Below are 6,878 nucleotides of genomic sequence, written 5' to 3'. Positions count from 1 at the left end.
CTTTTTTTTTTTTTTTTTTTGGGACAGAGAGAGACAGAGCATGAACGGGGGAGGGGCAGAGAGAGAGGGAGACACAGAATCGGAAACAGGCTCCAGGCTCTGAGCCATCAGCCCAGAGCCCGACGCGGGGCTCAAACTCACGGACCGCGAGATCGTGATCTGGCTGAAGTCGGACGCTTAACCGACTGCGCCACCCAGGCGCCCCATGGAAGTCATGGATACCTTAAGAGAAAGTTTCCCAGGGGTGACTGAGCACCTGGCTGCCTCAGTCGGTAGAACATGTAACTCTTGATCTCGGGGTTGTGAGTTTGAGCCCCACATTGGTTGTAGAGATTATTTTTAAAAATAATAAATTTAGGGCCACCTGGGTGGCTCAGTTGGTTAAGCGACTGACTCTTTTTTTTTTTTTTTAATTTATTTATTTTGAGAGAGACAGCACAAGTAGGGGAGAGGCAAAGAGAGAGGGAGAGAGAGAGAATTCCAAGCAGGTTCCACACTGCCAGTGCGGAGCCTAATGTGAGGCTCAAACCCACAAAACTGTGAGATCACGACCTGAGCTGAAACCAAGGGTCAGAGGCTTAACTAATTGAGCCACCAGGCACCCCACAACAGACTCTTGATTTCTGCTCAGGTCATGATCTCACAGTTCTCGAATTAGAGCCCCACACTGGGCACTCTACTGTCAGCACAGAGCCCACTTCAGATCCTCTGCCCCTCCCCCATTCATGCTCTGTCTCTCTCTGTCTCAAAAATAAACAAACATTAAAAAAATTTTTTTTAAATTAAAAAAAAAAAAACATATGGGGGTGCCTGGGTGGCTCTACTGGTGAAGCATCTGACTTCGGCTCAGGTCATGATCTCACGATTCATGAGTTCAAGCCCCGCGTCGGGGTCTGTGCTGATGGCTCAGAGCCTGGTGCCTGCTTCGGATTCTGTGTCTCCCTCTCTCTGCCCCTCCCCTGCTCTCGCTCTGTCTCTGTTTCAAAAAAAAAAAAATAAACATTAAAACAAATTTAAACATCAGTCTTTAAAAATAAATAAAAATTAATTTAGGTAAGTTAAAAAAAAAACCCTATGTTTATCCCAGTACAACCGTTCAATAAAGCATAATGCGTGTTTACCAATGGACTCCAGTATCCTCAGTTTCTCTGAAATAAGAAGCCAAAAGCACGAACTTCTGGTCAGTAATCAATACTTTAGTGTTTTATCTTATTTGGAAAAAGTTTAGATGTCCCGTGAATTCAGTCCAATTAATCCTTTGACTTAGCAAAACTTCAAAGGGTCAGGTTACCAAAGATTTTGAAAGCAATTTAAAGTTTTGCCTATAAACCTTTTTATTTATTCAACCTATTTGTTTTTAACAATTACCCATGGAAAATCTTATGAGACAGACAAAATTGACCATCGTTTATTTTTTGTTGTTGTTGACTAATTGCAACAGAGAGAACACGAGCTTATGACCTCTAGTAAACCTTGGTGGAATAATAATTTGTGTTTTTGTTTTTGTTTTTTAAAGATTTTATGTAATCTCAGGGCACCTGGGTGGCTCAGTTGGGTGTCTGACTCATGATTTTGGCTCAGGTCATGATCTCACACTCTTGAGATGGAGCCTGGAGTGGGACTCTGTCAACGAAGTCTCCTTGGGATTCTCTCTCTCCCTCTCTCTTTGGCCCTCCCCCACTTGCTCATGCAAAGAAGTTCTTCTTTAGAAAAATAAATTTAAATAAATAAAACAAGAGATTTTACATAACCTCTACATCCGACATGGGGCTTGAACTCACACCCTTGAGATCAAGAGTCACGTGCTCTGCCGACAGGGCCCACCAGGTACCCCTAGAGTGAAAGTCTTTGTATTTATTTTATTATTTTTTAATTTATTTTTGAAGGAGAGAGAGACAGAGCATGAGCAGGGAGAGGGAGACACAGAATCCGAAGCAGGCTCCAGGCTCCAAGCTGTCAGCGCAGAGCCCGATGCAGGGCTCGAACCCACGAACTGTGAGATCATGCCCTGAGCCGAAGTCGGACGCCTCAACCGACTGAGCCACCCAGGGGCCCTGAGAGTCTTTGTATTTAATGTTGATAACTCTAAAGACAGGTTTGCCTTAATTAAATGTAACACACTTAAACTAGTTTAAATACGGAATCGGTTGCAGCTGGGACCACTGGGTCAATCAACTTGTTCTCCAATTTTCGATTTTATCCGGGACACCTGTGGGGAAATCTGAAGTGGGCCATTGCAGTCCAGGGAGGGGCGCTCTTTGCTCCTGGGGGGGGGAGGGGAGAAGCAGGAGCCAATGGCGGGAGGCACGGAGGGTGGTGCGGGAGCCTGTGACTCAAGCTGAGCCGTGGTGGTGCAGAAACAGGAGGAGAGGGAGGTGGGGGGCAGCAGAGGTGAGGCGCCTCCAGGAAGGCTGCAGGTGGATAAAAGCACCGAGGACAGAGAAGGAGGACTCCCGGCCCTGAAGCTCATCAGCTCCTGCTGATGAACAGACACTTTTTCCTTCCACCAACAGAAAGTGAAACTAGGCAATCTATGTCGGGCCGGAGAAGGTGGAACTTCCCTGAAACTAAAGGTGTTCGGGCAGCTGCTTGGGAATATTCCTTAAAGTCCCTGGCCAGCAGGAGACTAATCAGACAATTGGCTCCAGGGATCCTAGCCGGCAACCCGGAAACTAACAAGGGAGAAAACCTCACAGACAACACAGAGCCCACCAAGATGCATCCAGTCCTCTCAAGATCTACACCAGGTTTGTGAGTTGGAGCCCCGCATCAGGCTTTCTGCTGTCAGCACAGAGCCTGGAGCCTGCTTTGGATCCTCTGTGCCGCTCTGTCTCCCCTACCCCCCCATCCACTCATGCTCTCTGTCTCTAAAAAAAACATAAATAAAATTGTTCTAAAACAACTAAACAAACAAACAAAAAAAACAGATTAGCCTGGGTGACTCGGTTAAGCATCCGACTTTGGCTCAGGTCATGATCTTGCGGTTCGTGAGTTCGAGCCCCGCGTCGGGCTCTGTGCTGACGGCTCGGAGCCTGGAGCCCGCTCCGGATTCCGTGTCTCCCTCTCTCTCTGCCCCTCCCTTGCTCTCACTGTGTCTGTCTCTCTCAAGAATAAAATAAAAACATTAAACAAAAGAAAAGAAAAGAAACGTTAAAAAAAGAGTAGAGAGTGAGGAGGGGTGTCCTCGGGCCCCCTAAAGGCAAGTGGACAGATCAGGGTTTTGGCACAGTGCCATAAAGGCCTGACCATGTGGGATGTGGGGACATTTTCCTGGGCAGACTTTCCCATCCTCTAGTTTATATGGAGGCCAACAGTGTTACAAAAGAAGAGAAGGGAAGGAAGCACACGAGGTGTCCTTTTTAGGCCTCTTCCTGTAGATCAAAAGAGAGAGGGGAACAAAGGAGAACAGTGACTAAGCAACGAAGGGCAAGGAAGCAAGAGCTGGGGACTCAGCCACGAAGAGGGTTGCTGTCACCTTGTCCCTTTGTGGTTGCCAGAAAGATGTTGCCGGGGGAACTGGGGAGACCCCAGAGTCCCCTAGCCAGACCCAAAGGAGTGGCCGAGGGTTCTTGGTCTCCCCAGGAGAAGGAATTCAAGGACAGACATGTGGCACAGCGGCAAACTATATCAAAGGCAAAAAGTGCACTCGAGATGTGAGGGCAGGCAAGCGCGCGCGCGCGAGTTGTGCCCTTTGGGGGTTGGGTTTCCTGCTTTTTGGGTTTCCTGCTTTTTCTCTTTCCTTTTTTATTATTTGTTAATAAATTTTGTATCTATTTTGAGAGAGAGAGAGAGAGAGAGAATGTGGAGAGGGGCAGAGAGAGAATCACAAGCTGTCAGCACAGAGCCTGATGTGGGGCTCGAACTCACGAACTGTGAGATCATGGCCTGAGCTGAAGTCGGACGCTTAGGCGCCTCCCTCCCTCCCTCCCTCCCTCCCTCCCTCCCTCCCTCCCTCCCTCCCTCCCTTCCTTCCTTCCTTCCTTCCTTCCTTCCTTCCTTCCTTCCTTCCTTTTCCAGTTGGCTCTAAACCCAACATGGGGCTCAAACTCGCAACCCCGGGGGGGCGAGAGTCGCAGGCTCTACCCACTGAGGCAGTCAGGTGGCCCTGGTGCTTTTTTTTTTTTTTTACATCCAAATCGACGCCAGTATGTTAGGAGAGGGTCCAAGAAGGGATCCTTTGGGATCGAGGAAGCGGATGCCGTGGTTAATTCCTACAAAACGAGGAGAGTCCATTAACTACCTAGGAGTCCATAGGTACCCAAATCGCCCTCAGCTTCTGAATGGCGTCCCATCAGGAAATGTTGGCGAAGGTTCTTGGGGTTCAGAGTGGGGGGGGGGACACATCCCTCATCCTTGACCGCTCTTGACACACCTTTGTGCCACTTGAGAAGGGATGTCGACCTCCCTTCACCTCTCCATGGCATTCTAGACTGGAATGGGTGTCCGTGAACGGACTGAAATGCCACAGAGATTGGAGCTGATATACGGGGTGACCAATAATAATACCCTTGGTAAGCCTCTAGATCCAGTATTAATGGGTAGGGAGGAGGTCCTGACCTTTGCCAAGAAAGGGCAGCTATTTTATTTGTTTGTTTGTTGATTTTTTCGTGTTTATTCATTTTTGAGACAGCGCAAGCAGGGGAGGGGCAGAGAGAGAAGGAGACACAGAATCTGAAGCAGGTTCCGGGCTCTGAGCCATCAGCACAGAACCCGACGCGGGGCTCGAACTCACGAACGATGAGATCACGACCTGAGCTGAAGTTAACCCACTGAGCCACCCAGGCACCCCGAATGAATTCTTTAATGTATGCAAGGAGAATATTTATTCTAGGTCAGTCCCTAAGCTGGGCAATGCTTGGGCACAGTGGTGAGGGACAGAGCCCCAGCCCTGCCCTCAAGGTACTCATAGTCTGTTGGGGAGGGCAGACCCATCCTCAGACAATGATGACCCTGAGGGGGCAGAGGAAGACCAAGGGAACACCAGGAGGGCTTCCTGGAGGGGATAGCAGAGTGGAACACTGAAGGATGAGGAAGAAATGAACCAAGTGAGGGGAGTGTTTCAGGTAGAAATTCTAATAGTTTTCTCCTCCCTCCTATTTCCCCCCAAAACTGTGACAAAGCCCCTCTGGCTACCCCCTCCCACCTGCCGAAGTGTCACTGTAAGGGATATTTGTCACCCCCACACTGGCTGCCAGTCTTGGAAGGGAAGGGCCAGGGCCGTTGCGGTCACTGCTGTGTCCCCAGCGCTGCCCAGCACAACAGCAGGGGCTCAGGGAATGTTTGCTGGATGAATATGAGAATTCTCTGTGTGAGCGAGTTGAAAGTCTCTTCTACAAAGGGGGGTCAAAGTTCAAACACCTCAACCCTCGATTTCCCACCCTGAGAAATAAATAGCCAACCAGTGGTTAAAGCACTGGAACCCAATTGCCAAAATTCCTGCGTTTCAACTTCCTCATCTATGCCTCAGTGTTTTCATCTGTGAAATGGCATCTCCGTGTAGGTGTGTTTGTTTGCCGTTGTTTAGGATTAAATGAGGTATTCACACCAAGTGCTTAGCACAGTGCCTGGAATTTAGTCAGCGGTCATTGAGTGTCAGCCGCCCTCCCCCCTTTTTTTCCCCCCAATCCTTTCTTATTCTTTGCTCTTCCAGCCAGAAGCCTCTCCTGTCCGCATCTGTTATCTCCAGCCATCTGTACCACCAGTGTTTGCCCGTCCCTGTGACATTTCATGCCTCTGAGCCTCCGTACATGCGGTTCCCTCTGCATCCTGACACCCAGTCTGAATGCATCCACTTGGAGAACTCCTACGCAGCCGGTACCGCTCAGCCATCCTATCACCCCTCCAGACCCTCAGGTCTCAGAAGCCAGTTTCCTACCGCTCTCAAATCAAAGCCTCCTTTTCTGTGTGGCCCACGCTCTGGAAACAGCCTTTTTCATTGGTGCTCCCGGTGCTCTGTCGCCCCCTTGTGCCGGGTCTTAGACCTGCATGGAAAAAGTGCCGGGCGATTCTCTCCACCTGCCCCCCAGAGTGACGCTGAGCCCTTCTCCTCCTGCCCTGGACCTTGGGAGACCGCCCTGTGTCCACTCCATCCACGGGGGTCCTTCGCCCTCCGCCTTCTGGTTGGGTTCTGCCTATTGGAGGCAATAGGAATGCAGGAGGGGAGAGGTGAGAGTATTTATTTGGGGGGCCCCTCCCTGCATCCCTGCCCTTCTGTGTTCCTCTGCCTAGAGCCTCGAGTTCTGTGGCCTCCTCTCCAAACCCCAGCTCCCTGCCCTAAGGGTGGCAATGGCTTGATTCTCACTGTGGCTGGTCCCCTGCTGCCGCCTCATCCTATGTGGGTTCCTTCACCATTCCCACCCCCCCTGAAACGTCCCTTCATAAATGCTCCCACCTAAGACCTGAATGGCTAGTTGTTTCCCACCAGGTGAGCCCAGGAGACAAGGGGATCCTCACTGCCAGTGGCCCCTTAGAATTTCTTCTTAGGAGGAGCTTGGAATGACCAAGCTCGTTCTGACGAGAGGGGTCTGCGGGGCTTGTCTTGAAACTGATAGGACGCGTCCCGGGTTCTTTTCTTGTAGCCCCGGGAGGGGCTACAGCCTTCGTGATACCTCCCTTGATGCTTTCCCCGACTGTGTCCTTGAAGGAGGAAGAAAGGCAAATGTCTCTATTCCTCTGTGCGTTGCAGGTCGCTTGGGCGCTTGGTTGACTCTCTCGCTTTCTGTGTCCCTCAAGAGCCCTGAGAAGAAGTAGGTAATATGGCTCAGAGAGGGGAAGTCACTTGTCCAAGGGCACACAGCAAATGACTATAAGAATAGCTACCTTTAAAAAAAAAACAAAAACGGAAAGGAGCAAAGAACAATGTTCTTGAGTGCGGGAAA

This window comes from Puma concolor, chromosome E2, assembly GCF_028749965.1.
Source record: "Puma concolor isolate L17-30 chromosome E2, mPumCon1.1.hap2, whole genome shotgun sequence".
NCBI classification, from domain to species: Eukaryota; Metazoa; Chordata; class Mammalia; order Carnivora; family Felidae; genus Puma; species Puma concolor.
This window is presented reverse-complemented; position numbering follows the sequence as displayed.